The sequence below is a fragment of the Vanessa cardui genome, chromosome 18 (assembly GCF_905220365.1).
Source record: "Vanessa cardui chromosome 18, ilVanCard2.1, whole genome shotgun sequence".
Taxonomy (NCBI): Eukaryota; Metazoa; Arthropoda; class Insecta; order Lepidoptera; family Nymphalidae; genus Vanessa; species Vanessa cardui.
The window spans coordinates 10,242,277-10,256,299 of NC_061140.1; positions in this window are offsets into that span (position 1 = coordinate 10,242,277).

A 14,023-nucleotide genomic window follows, 5' to 3' on the forward strand; every position below is an offset into this window, starting at 1 on the left:
CAAGGTTTAAATAATTTAACTAGAGTTAATTCAAAGAATATGTTCTTGTTACGTGCATTTAAAAATTATAACAAACATTGTAAAGACTAAGATATATGTAACTCAAAATATTATGTCATATTACTGAACTATAACTGTTTCACTTGCATTTTGTGCTTTCTGTTTTTATTTTTATAAATAAATATTTATTTTTGAAGAAATTATGCATGTTAAATACCTCTATAAATCTATCTTTTCCTAAGCATTGTTTTATTAAATATTGATTTTAATACAAAATACAAGGTTAATTAATTCTAAATAAAAGAATAGTAATACTTTCATTTAGATTAACCCTTATAGCAATTCTGTGTGTATTTTAACAATTATAATTTAGCATAAGTCATAATAAGTTTAACCGCTGTATAAAGTAGAGCAGTATCCATGCCGTGCCACCCGACCGCAATGTTCACTATAAAGTTGCTATCACCTCCTAGCCTAACCGAGGCCACAAGTTTGCAACACTTCTCAAGTCGAAGCGAGTTTTTGAAACTTCAGGTCACTTCCACCTTGCAGTTGAAGCGCTGTAGTGGGATTACCATGTTCGTAACACTTGGCTTTTAAACTGAGGTTTTATTTTTACTCGACGTTGCTCTACTTATTGATACTTTTATGTGAAATACTTTATATACGATGCGTTGCAAAAAATATCTGTATTGCTTAGTTATAATTTGTTTTACTTATTTTAAGTTTAGTTGTGTTGTTTATTACAATATAATATATATTTCGGTACATAATGATTCCCTTAATTTATTTCTTTACAGTTCTATGAGTTAAACACAGTTATAAATAACGGAGGGAGAGTGAGTACAACCATATTTAGTTCTCCTGATTCTGAAAGAAAAAAAATGCAAAACGCTTAAAACGAAATTAAATTTTCATACCATATTATTTTGTTCGCAAAAATCATTATCCGTTTACGCTTTCGCAGGCAATTATTTTAATCCGATAGCTAGCGCGGCTCGATGCGGAATGAAATAATTTAATAGCCCCCTGGCTCTCCCCGCGCGGATTCAAGATGGCGCCGGGGCGGGGCAGAGGGTGGGGCGTGCCGCCTCATTTGAATTTCGAACCCGAGCTTTTCGAACGTGTGCTTGAATTTCCAAACGGGTTTTCGGCCAATTAATTTCACAATAATTCGGTTTCAACCGCTTCTATTTGGCTTTATCGCTGTTTAATTGATTATAATGTGGGGTCGTTTTTTGTCGTACTGTATTCGAATACACAATAATAAATGATACACGATGTTTATAATTTTATTCACCTACCGTTTCGAATATTTGTTTTGAAATGTTTCAAACTTATCTCTTAAACATTTAATTAAAACAAATCATATCACATAATATCAATTAGGAATATATTTTTGATTAATATTACTTTGCTCTGTATTACTGCATACAAGAAAAAAGTTTCAGTATTTCTTTCAGTAGTAATTAATAATCTTTATAATTAGCAATACACGAAACTCAAAGTTGTAAAGTTCCACCCAAAACTAATCACAGCGGCGAAAGATTCAAACAAGTCGCTATTCCGAACAAAAAGCCTCATAATACGTTCGCTGCAAACACTGTATTGTTAGAACTTTCACAATATTATGTAGAGTGGTGTAATGCCGCACAAAGGCCCTCCCCGCTCGGTAAATAACGCTTTGTTCTACGAAGCCAAATTTTGACAATCACTAGCTCTCTTGGCTATATCTATGTCTGGTGGGCTTATGGCAAAGACTAACGCTTCGGACAGATATGATTCATTATTGCTCACGCCTATAAAGATGTACCACCTCGAATTTTACCCCTATTAAACCTTTTTTAAGTGTTTAGTGATAAGATGGTGTAACTTTTACAATAAATAAATTAACTTCTTTTATGATAACAGTTAATTCTGAAGTCATTAGACATTTTATATATTTTTTAAAATGTAGCATGTTACTTTTAAAAACCTACGATACAATTTTAGATATCGATTATTTTAATGGAATTTAAACATTGTAACCAATTTCAAAGTAAAAACTTTTCAGCATCGTCTTATATGGAAATTATATATAATTTATTACAAATATTCTTTTATATATATTGATGAGAGCTTTATGCAGGTTTATGTGGGTAGGGAAAAATTGTATCCACAAATAGTTCGTATCTCATATTGACGTGTTTTAGTTTAAAGGACGACTGAGCGGTGTAACGACAGACACAAGAGACAGATCATCTTTATTATTTTCATCATTATTCCAAGGTTGGTAGCGCCTTGCGGTGAAATAATATATATAAGAAAATTAATTGTAATGTACTTTCTTTCTTATTTTGGTAAGTATTAAAATATTACAATTAAAAAGACAATGAATACCACCTAATGGTCACGTATATCTTCATATGATATTATTTTTATTGAATGATTATTATAAGATTTTTCATTTTTCGGTTCATTTTATTTTACAACTTTCTTTTATTTTAAGTATTATTGTAAGTGTGGTGTTGTATAGTTATATATTGAATATATTTACGATACGTGTATTGCTATAATACCAAGGTCTTTGCAAAGGTGGAATAAGGGTCTACGCTTGTATCGTATAACTTTGAGGTGCAAAGCACGCCAGTGAAGCTTCAATCGGCATTCATCTACATATTTTATTATTTAGTCAATTTACATAAAAATTTAATACATTTAAGCCTTCCTGTTAAATTACTTCGTTCTTTGGTGAAAACCGTATGAAAATGTTTTCGGTAGATTTTGAGTTGATCGTTTTTGGTAATACAGACAATCGCGCTGAGCTTATTCTTTGTGTCATATATTTTATATTTAAAAAATTAGACAGTTGATATGATAAAATAATAATGAGAATAAAATCTGTTACGACAAGAAACAAATATCAATTGGTATTGATACATTAAAGCAGAGGCATTGTTATTTTTTTTTTAATTTACAATATGATACTGAAGTAAGTGTACGGGCAATATTAACGATGATAAGATATTATGCATCTATATTTACCTAATTTTACTATAAATCACTATCTAAAATATATTCCAAAAATATACTCAACGTAAAGTTCACAAAAAAATATCGAACATTAATCTATGACAGTTTTCTTTGTGTGAGTGTGGAGGCACACCCGTCGAGGGAGAGAAGTAGGGATGTACCCCGCCAGTCCAATGTTGACAATTGATGGATATCTCTTGTCTTCTAAAGGCAGGATTAATGTGCAGTAAGCGACAATGGTGACGATTCCTTGAGGATTAGGCACTTGAAAGTGCGAAGACTCCAATGGAAAATGTTTTGTGGACAATGACGGGTGAATGAGGATATTTTTTATCGAACCTCTTGACGTATATACGTGCGTTTAGTGTACAAAATGGCGGCTTGAATTGGCGCGAATATCGCTATAAATATATTTTGGAATCAGTTTAGAAATATTAAATTGTTATATCACTGTCAAATTAGATTTAATTTTTGGTTTGTTTAATAATAAAACTAACACTTGAAAAATACACAATGTTAATAATTTCATAGAGAATTATTAAAGGGAAATGTCAAAATTGTAGTGATGTTTTTATAAAAGAATAATATGGATTTTCATTTATGTTATTGTTAGTAAACGAATAGAAAAACGTGAAATATTATTCATATCTTATATAGCTTTCTTATCCGCAAGGATCCAAAACCATCCTAATAAGCGACGAACAAGATCCCGAACATAATTTCGAGCGAACTACACGCCAACGTTATGGTTGACATCGTTTATTGCCGCCTATACACACAAGTATGCGCTGTCCAGCTACATTATTGACTCGTCCAATAAGCGTGCGACGGTCGAGCGTCTTTTGTCAGCTCCTGTGATACTATGGAAGCGGACTTTTGAGAAAATGCCGAGATATTCATAAATTAAAGTTTTCTGTTTATACTCGTGTCTTGATGTTGAAGTAAATATTGTTTGGACGTGTTTCGAGTGTCATGAGTCGTGATAGCCCAGTGGTTAGAACGCGTGCATCTTAACCGATGATTGTGGGTTCAAACCCAGGCAAGCACCGCTGATTCATGTGCTTAATTTGTCTTTATAATTCATCTCGTACTCGGTGGTGAACGAAAACATCGTGAGGAAACCTGCATTGGAACAGCGTGGTGGAATATGTTCCAAACCTTCTCCTCAAAGGGAGAGGAGGCCTTTAGTCCAGCAGTGGGAATTTACAGGCTATTGTTGTTGTTGTTGTACTTCTATTGTTAGAACATTACTTATTTATTTATTTTATTTTATTTATTTTATTTTATTTGGGAAACAAACAGTACAATAAGTCTTAATATTAACAAATACAAATTAAATCACAAGCCAATCAAGTTTCCACTCATAAATTAATATACAATATTAGAGCAACAAGAAAAAAAGGATGATATTACGAACATATGTGTTATTTATAATACATGTATTAATAGTTGTATATTCTTTGAATTCCAATTGGATATAAATGTACTTTGTACATCTACCATTAATATACCGGAAATCATTTGTTAGGAGATCTTGCTTAGAAAAGTAAGATTTAGTTCGACAAAGCGTTGGATTTAAGCTGATCTCCTGACCTATGTACTTGGCCTTTACAAACACAAAGATGGACATAGGATAATGAAATGAATATTTAGGTAATACTATCTTACTGTCTCTTTCATTCATTTCAAAAATAAAATTCGAAGTATTGCTAAGCATATATAATAACTCAAGACATCAGATTATCTATGATTTATGATGAACATCAATTAGGATCAGAAAACTTATTATCAAAAAATATATATATACAATAATGAAATTCAAGTAGATTCTATGAAGTCATTTAATGTACTTTGATAATGGTATCTATAAACCAATTAAGTTATGAAAAAAATTCAATCAAATGATATAACTGTTAGCTACTTAATGTTTTCTAAGAAAAACAATTTCTGAAGAAGGCAAGAGAAAGGTTTAAATGGCACTGCTAAAATAATTGATAATTATGCAAGAAATAAAGCCAGAAGAAAAATCATGACAAAATGTAAATTTTTCTGCGAATTATATTTTAACCCAAATAGTTTTTACCTATTGATGATCAATTTGATTGGTGTTCTGTAAATGCTTAGGCTTGTTGGAACTCATTTGTAATCCACTAAAATGCCACTAATAAGAACTCAAAACATTAAGATATACAAATTAGTGAAGTTCCATCTTCAAAAAATGCGATTTATTTTCTTGCGGACATTAGTTGACCTCACCTGATGTCTTGTGAATAAAAAGAAAATGCTTGTCCACAACATCTCCCTCTTTATACCGGCGCATTCCATCGCGTGATTAAATGAGCCGCCGGCGATCGCGTTATTGCCAACATCGTCCGAATACGCGAATGTGAGCCCTGTCTGGTCGTTGTACCGGCAATGGCTGTTATGAGGATTTCAACGTTATAGACTGAGACAAACTATTCGAAAGCGCTTAGGAATAGAACGATAAATAAATTCCATTCAGTTATGTTCATTATCCTAACACATCGTAATAAATATATTACACATTTTTTCTATCAATCCCTTATATGTATAGTACGACATAAATTAGATGTAGCATCGGAAATTGCAGTGAAATGAAAATAAAACCGATTAGTGCTGATTTATACAACCAACAGAAATAGCTCCCTATCGCGCCATTAGACGCTATTCGTTGCTATAGATTCTCTCGTTAGTTCAACCCGAGAAAACAAGTGCATGTAAATCGATGTGTCAAATTGACGAATATATTAGGTATTATATGATATTACAAGTTATTACGTTTGTGTAAAGATCATATTCACATGAGAAATAAAGATTGATAATTTGGGATAGCGTGCTTAATTCGGATAATTATGATCGTTTTAACGAATTTTGCCGATGCTACATATATGTTGTGTCGTACTATACCTATATTACTGGTCATGCTGTCGTAACGCTTGGCCCTTGGAGAAGTGGTGCAAAAAGTTTCATCAAAAGTATAACACCTCGCCTCATTACCTCCACTGGTGACAGGAGAGCTGATTCGTTTTTGCCCAGAGGATCGGAATTGCGATTCAACGGGGAAATGCTGCTAGCATTCTTGCCACCATTCAATGCGGTCAAGATTTATACAGTAACTATTTTATTTCATATTTGTATATATTTAAGCATTTAATGTTATTAATTATTTTATTGTTCTGGGTAGGTACCATCCACTCATCAGAATGTTACCGCCAAACAACAGTTCTTAGTATTGTAGAGTTCCGGTTTGAAGGGTGAGTGACCCAGTGTAACTACAGGCACAGGGAACATAACATCTTAGTTCCCAAGGTTGGTAGCGCATTGGCGATGTAAGGAATGGTGAATATTTCTTACAGCGCCATTGTCTATGGATGATGGAGACCACTTACCATCAGGTGTCCCATATGCTCGCCCGCCAACATATAGCATAAAAAGGCTATATGTTATTAATACAGTGTAATTTTAAAATAAGAACTATATGGAGGTCAAAATGTCGTTTTATAAACCTAACACAAATAATGTTCTAAGTGATAAAAGATAATGGAAGAGTGTATGTATGTATACCTTAGAATATATCTAATTAAACAATGATTTTTTCTCCTATTTAGCGGTCAACAATTTTCTTCGTCACATTGATTAGGATCGCAGTCATTTGCAGAAAAAAATACTAGTCATTGAGGAACCACAAGATTGCATGGGAGGGGACTTTTTGTCACAGAACATTAACTACATAAATATTTATTGATTTATATTATAATATTTGTATAGAAGTTATATTAATTTCATGCAATACTTAAAATTTAACAGACCGTTGGAAAAAATATTATGATACTGGTTGTAAACCAGGGTCATTATTTTATAGCCATATAATGCCAATCAATTCTTTTGCCCGTGTACATATGTATCTTAGTACCATTTTATGAACGGATCAAATGAGACATTTAAAACATTTATATACATAATATATACATATATAGCGGCGTTTATATAACTAATTTTTACATTAAGAACAAACATTTAGTAGGGTGTAGAATCAACGTTACCAAAATTAGATTAAATTTTACGAGTTACAATTTTATTATGAAAAATATTAAAAATTATCGATTAATGACATAATTATATACAGATTCGTTAACGTTAATTAGTACATACAAGTTTTCATATGAAATCTACGTATGGTATACAAAATTACATGTATTTATTATAAAGGAAAACATTTAAGACAAAGTAATAGAAGCGAAGCGGCTGAGGGAACATTTTTCAGAGTAACAAAGCGAATATTGGAGAGGTTCCACAAAAGCCACCCGGCGGGCGACGCTGGCCTAGTGACGTTCTCACCGTCTTACATTTTTATCGATATTCTTGTGTTTATTTTTTGGAAGTTTTTCTATTTGTATACATAATGATTGTATTAATCTTAAGGTATTATAATAGGAAAGCTAATTCGTACTCGTATAGTAAATTTAATCTTTACAATAAGAATTTTTCAACAATATTGTATTGAGATTTTATTGATACTTAGAAAAAAAGTGTTCAGAGTTTTTTTATTTTACTAAATCGATTGAAGAAATCTACATTTAATCTTTGATATCTTAGATAATACAAATACGATACGAGGTAATACGAATACAATGTCTTTAATCACTTTCTTGTTAAATTTGCTTAAAGAACAACGCTTTTCCACTGGCACAGGTATTGCTCATGTTTTAACTAAATGCGTTGGAGAAGTTTCTAGAACCTTATACCCACTTCATAGTACAACAAATAAACCGAAACACAAAATATGTTGGCAGCAATTATTAACTTTATGCATTATTTGCACAGTTAATATAAAAGTAAAAGACAACTGTGCAGCAATATGAATCTTAAAGCAAAACATTTTTTTATGAAATTTTTAGAAAGCATTTAAACTTGAATACATAAATGAGATGAGACATTTATTTGTCACAATGTCAAAAACATAATTAGGTACATTATAGATTACATAATCAGAAACATATTAACTCAGTTCTAAAATTGATCGAATAACAAATTATCGACAAACGAGTTCCCATCCCTATCGACTGACTCAGCTCAAACCAAGTGCCTCATAGTTACATACATAGGTGTAATTGTTTGTAAGTACATTTTTCTTTGAGGTTACTCTCTATTAAACGCTCAAAGTCAAATAGGACGCAATGGGCTCAAACCACAAAGGTGTAAGAGATGAAAGGAGATGTTAATTGTTCCTCAAATTATTATGAATTTGATACACGGCTGAGTCAAAGGGCTACGTTGAAATTACGCTACCATTTGTACGAAAGTAGATGTTAGGTAGTCGGCGAACTTTGATCTTAGGGTAGGTATGACGCGGTTAGCTTGGGTCGTAATGACTTTTTATTAAGTGTTTTATACTAATTTCGTATTTTATTATAGACTCAGTTATATAATTATACAGATGTTTGTTATGTTGGTAGCCATTTTGGTTCTTATGATTTCATATGAGGGTAGATTCAAATGTGGGTGCAAGGCTTGTTATAATTTTTGCAATGTGTCTTATATTAATAATTCATAAAAGACACGGATATAAATTCATAATAATAATAATTAATAAATAATTTTCTTATGTTGAGATTATAACAAATAAAATAAACATATAAAATAATTTATTCAATATTGTTATTTATTATTAAAAATAAAAGTGATTCGTTAAAATAAAAGTTCTTAGAGCTTCAAAGTTGTTTATAGCAGTTTATTTAGTTCATTATATTAGTTCATGTATTTAACGAAACGTAGAGATACTTGTACCTCAATATTATTTGTAAATTCTGACCAGTGGTTTGATTATTGTTTAACAAGAATGTAAGATAATTTTAAAGATTACACCTAGATTAATATTTGTTTAATTATATTACAAGACACTTACAAAAGTTCCACATATTGCAAAAAACAATGAAAAATCTACTAAAATTATTTTTTTTCTTTTCATCTCTACGGTATTTAAAACTATATTCGGAATTATATGTGAAATATTTAATAGAAATTAAGATTTTTATTAGTGCTTTCTATAGCTATATACATTACAAATGTATTTCTTTTTTTTTTAATATACTATGTATTCCTTTTTAAAATATAATTGGACTTGGAAATGGGTTAGCTGATTTTAAAAAGTCACCATGGGCCCAGACATTGGTTCTGCAAGAAATATAAACCATTCCGTACAACCTCAACACACCTATTATCTATTCATTGTAAAATTTACACCATATTACCACAAAACACTTAAAAATAATATTTAATGTAGGTAACATTTAAGGTGACACATTTTTATAGGGGTAAAAAAACCAGCACACAATAATACTAATTATCGTTTGGCGGTACATAGTGGGTACGTATGCAGATAAGTTAAAAAGTTAAAGTCCTTCCACAAAGTCTATTAATATCTATAAATTCATAGTAATTGTGAGATGCAGTCTTATAAACAACAAATCGATACTTCAATTAGGATTAAGTTTCATTTGTTTTACATGTTTACATTCTCCTGTTTTACCCCTCGATTATTAACGATGAAGTTTCTCACAATAAAAATCCCATAAGCTCTACAAAGACGCTTAGCTCTACTGTAAATATTTATCGGAACGTCATCTGTTTGCTGTGATTTTGTTGGATTAGAGGCTCGAGTTACAGCAACTGTGCTTAGGATTTTATTAAGGTCAGATGAAAGTATATAATTGTATTATTTTAAGATATTTCTCTACAAAATTTACTTTACTGAACACGTGGTGAGCATGTTTTACACACATACGCACACACACACAGTACACACACACACTTGTATCATAAATATTTATTTTATAGCAAGAATATTGTATTATGTATCGTATGGAAAATTATTTAATTTATTTATTTGAAGTTGATAAGTAATAACGTACCTACGTAGGGTTATTTCACTTACCTATTTAAAATAATTCTATAAGTCGCTTACGATCTTTAGACCATTTTCATATTTATGTGTAGTTTAAAAACATTAAATTTTTGTAATTTAGAATTACTAACGGTTATAAAAACTGAGATAAAATATTTCTACTAATGTAGGCTGTATGTCTGTATGTTTGTTATAATTTCAAGGTAAAACTTCTGAACAGAATTAAACACAATTTGTTATAAAGCAAGATTAGAGTTGGTCTTAATTAATTTCTCTTTTTATTATTTTATTTAATATTCTATAGAAAAAAAAAAATAGTATAAGGACTATAAGTAATCATAATATAATATAATTATATGAGGAGTTTACTATATTCAGTAAGTTAAGGAAAAATAATACATGGTCCTATAATTTGTTTGAATAAAATATTTAACACTTATAAAAATATAATGTTACTGCTTAAACCTTACAAATACCGCGAATCAAATAAAATGTACTTTTTTCGATGAGCCTTTTAGACTTTAGAATTTTACAAGATTAATTAAATCCCAAGTTCGGAATGTAGGTTCTCTACCGTGAAGAATGACAATACAATATTATGTTTTCTATTAACACGTACTTAATTACCCCTTACTCCAGACTCCTGAGTTATAATAAAACATTACAGGCAAGTAAACCGTTTATTAAAAAAAAAAAAACATTAAGCTGTGACGTAAGTATTCTATAGCAATAATTCATATTCTTAGCAGCAGGAACGATATTTCAAACACATGCAAACATTCAATAAAACTACGCATTTGTACTCCATACATTAAGAGGCAGATCGATTAGAAAACAAACAATATTTATTGCTCATAAAATCCCTGCCTTCACAAGTAGTATTATCCTCAGCTACGCCATCTGTCGACAAGACTGAACCTACGAGAATAAAAAACTGCTGATATGTACAAGGGATTTTGGACTGTATTTCTTTATCATTAAAGAGTATGTAGGTTTGGTGATAGTCACAATAAGTTGGAAGTATAGTTAAAGTCAAATCGTGTGGTGGGCTACCTACCTCGCGGGTGGCCATTACCAGCTGTGACGTCACCTTGAGCAGCGCTAAAATGTTTTTAGTTTTTTTTTTACAATTTATTAAACGAAATATGTACTACAAATTAAAATAAATTATTTTTTATTTAATAATTTATTTTAATTTGTAGTACATATTTCTTTTAATTGATCTTATCGAATTGATTATTTTCTGTTAAGAAATATTTAGTAATCTTATACGCCTGATCCAATGGTAATGTTGGTCATAGCCTTCTCAGACTGTGAGAGAGGGCTTGGACATGGTACAGGTTTATTCAAACTTTGACTTTATATCATGCGCAACTACATAATTTCCAAAGGATGTCATCATCACATTATGATATGAAACATCTCCAGTATTGGTCTTTGAGATTGACATTTTTTCAGCCGTTACGGAAACTCAGAAAAAAAAAATGTACCAATACAATATATAGCTATACTTATACTTATATTATACTTATATTGTTGTATAATATTTAACGATATAATAGTAATTTACTATACGTTTTTAATTTTTCGATGAAACATTTTTTTCAGATTTAATGTGCATTAAATATATTTCAAATTATTTTTAAAGCGTCATTCTATGTCCCCTCGGTACGTAGGAATTGATGTCGTTATAATCTTATTCATTAAACACTTGCATAGGACAAGTGTGCTGTCCTAATAGGATTAGAAGTTTTGAAGCGATTATACGTCGCTCTCTGAAGGGTAGCGGGGAGGTATAGACAATAACCATGAAATAAATTATAGAAACAATACACATATCGTTTTTGTATACATCACTGTGAAATTAAGACCGTTAAAGATGGCTGGTGAAAATTTGTGAACAGAGCATTCGATATATATCTATAGTTCCATACTAATATTGTTACAACAACAACAACAGCCTGTAAATTCCCACTGCTGGGCTAAAGGCCTCCTCTCCCTTTGAGGAGAAGGTTTGGAACATATTCCACCACGCTGTTCCAATGCGGGTTGGTGGAATACACATGTGGCAGAATTTCTATGAAATTTGTCACATGCAGGTTTCCTCACGATAGTTTCCTTCACCGCTGAGCACGAGATGAATTATAAAGACAAATTAAGCACATGAATCAGCGGTGCTTGCCTGTCCCGCAACGCGTTCTAACCACTGGGCCATCTCGACTATTGTAAATCTGACAGTAACTCAATCTGTCCGTCGATCTTTCAAACCACTGAACTGAAATTTGGTATGAAGCTAATTTGAACTCCAACAAAGGACACAGGCTACTTTTTGCTTAACATGTGATAACCAATCCCTAAACGCGATCGAAGCCGCAGGCAATAACTGGTGTACAATTAAACGCATACGTACATACATTGAGTGGAGTGAATGTTACATTAAATTAGTTTTATGATCATTAGTGTTTGATAATTAAGATGTTCTGTCTGGTATATGCTATTCTTAACTTTTTGATTGCTACAATTTGGATCAATATTTTATAACGGTTGATGTAGCCTGTTTCAATATTTTTGTTTCATATGTTAGGTATGGATAATGATGCTGTCTGCTGATATATTGTTTGCTGTAACAATTTCGGTCGTTAACAGAGTTAACGGCCAAAATTGCATAGAAATTGATTATATTTCGCCAAAAATGATCGTCTAATGATTAGACGATCCTTTTTGGCGATTAGACTCTAATCTATAGTTTTTTTTTTTGTTTTGAAGCAGACAAGATACTATTTGAAAAGTTAATACTTATAAAAACAATGATCTGGTTTATCTTACATTGGACGTACCAAGATTTCATTACAAATCAGCCATTTATTTGATACGTGCTGTGATGCCAGTGATTTGACGATGATTTCCAATACTGTTAATACTTTAATCTCAATAAGATTGAACATTTTTTTAAAATGATGTTGAGTTTATTTGATACAGCAAACAGTCTCGTCTATCCCTCTGAAAGAGAATTGCATCAGCCTTTGTCTAATCTCTTTTTTTTTGGCTTGGTTTGCTAAGCATGACACTTAACGGAGTGACTGGTGAGAGTGGGAGGGGGCTTTAAAATCACAATTTAGCAAAAACGTTTCTCAGTGCACTTTTACGGTACTAAACAAACGTTTACTCTGAATGTCATGTCTATTTATATATTATTAGGTATACATAAGTTGAACGTTGATATATAAAACAAACAGTGTTGTAAATAGCCTTTTTTGCTTACTTGCCTACTGACTTTTCTGAACTTCTATAACTGCGCCCTATTTAAGCAGACCGTTTGCCTATTTTACTGTCTTACTCGCTGAAACTTAAACGCAGGTTCACTACTGGAAATTCGTTGCCCATTAACGATAAACACTAAACACAAATACGCTCGTGCGCTGCCAAAAAAATGAGCGCGATGTATGTTTTTAATGATACTAGTAAGCACGTTTGTATTGGAATCGAGTACTAGGGGCTCAGCGGAATCTTAACAAGAGCAAAACGAAAAAACTACCCAGTCTGTCTATTCTTGCGCCCCGAAAGTCTACGCCCTGTGCCTAAGCACCGGTGGCACCGTCGTATTTCCGCCACTGCAAACAAATAGTATAGTCTAAGTTAATATTATTAATTCGAAAATAACGCTGTCTGTCTTTCTGACTTTTTGTTGTTCTTTCAGGTCCAATTAACTGAATGCAGCAAGCTTTAATCCCAAAGTTACCTATACACTATAGGCCACTTTCTGACTCACCATGGCTACCGACCACTTAGATTCGAGCGAAGCCTTCTATTAGTTTATATACAGAACATATTCTAAAGATATTTTTTTTATTTTGTGTGAGTAATGTAATTAATTCTTACTCTAAAATCGATAGAAATTAATAATTATTATAGTAGGTGATTCAAATTCTAATACCTAAGATAAATGAAATCATTATAATTGAAGTATATATATTAGTATAATATAAGTTATTATTATTATTCTTATAGAATTTTTTTACAGGTCATATTTAGATCAAAAATAAGAACCTAAGCAATAATATTGATATTATAAATTAAAAAAAATGA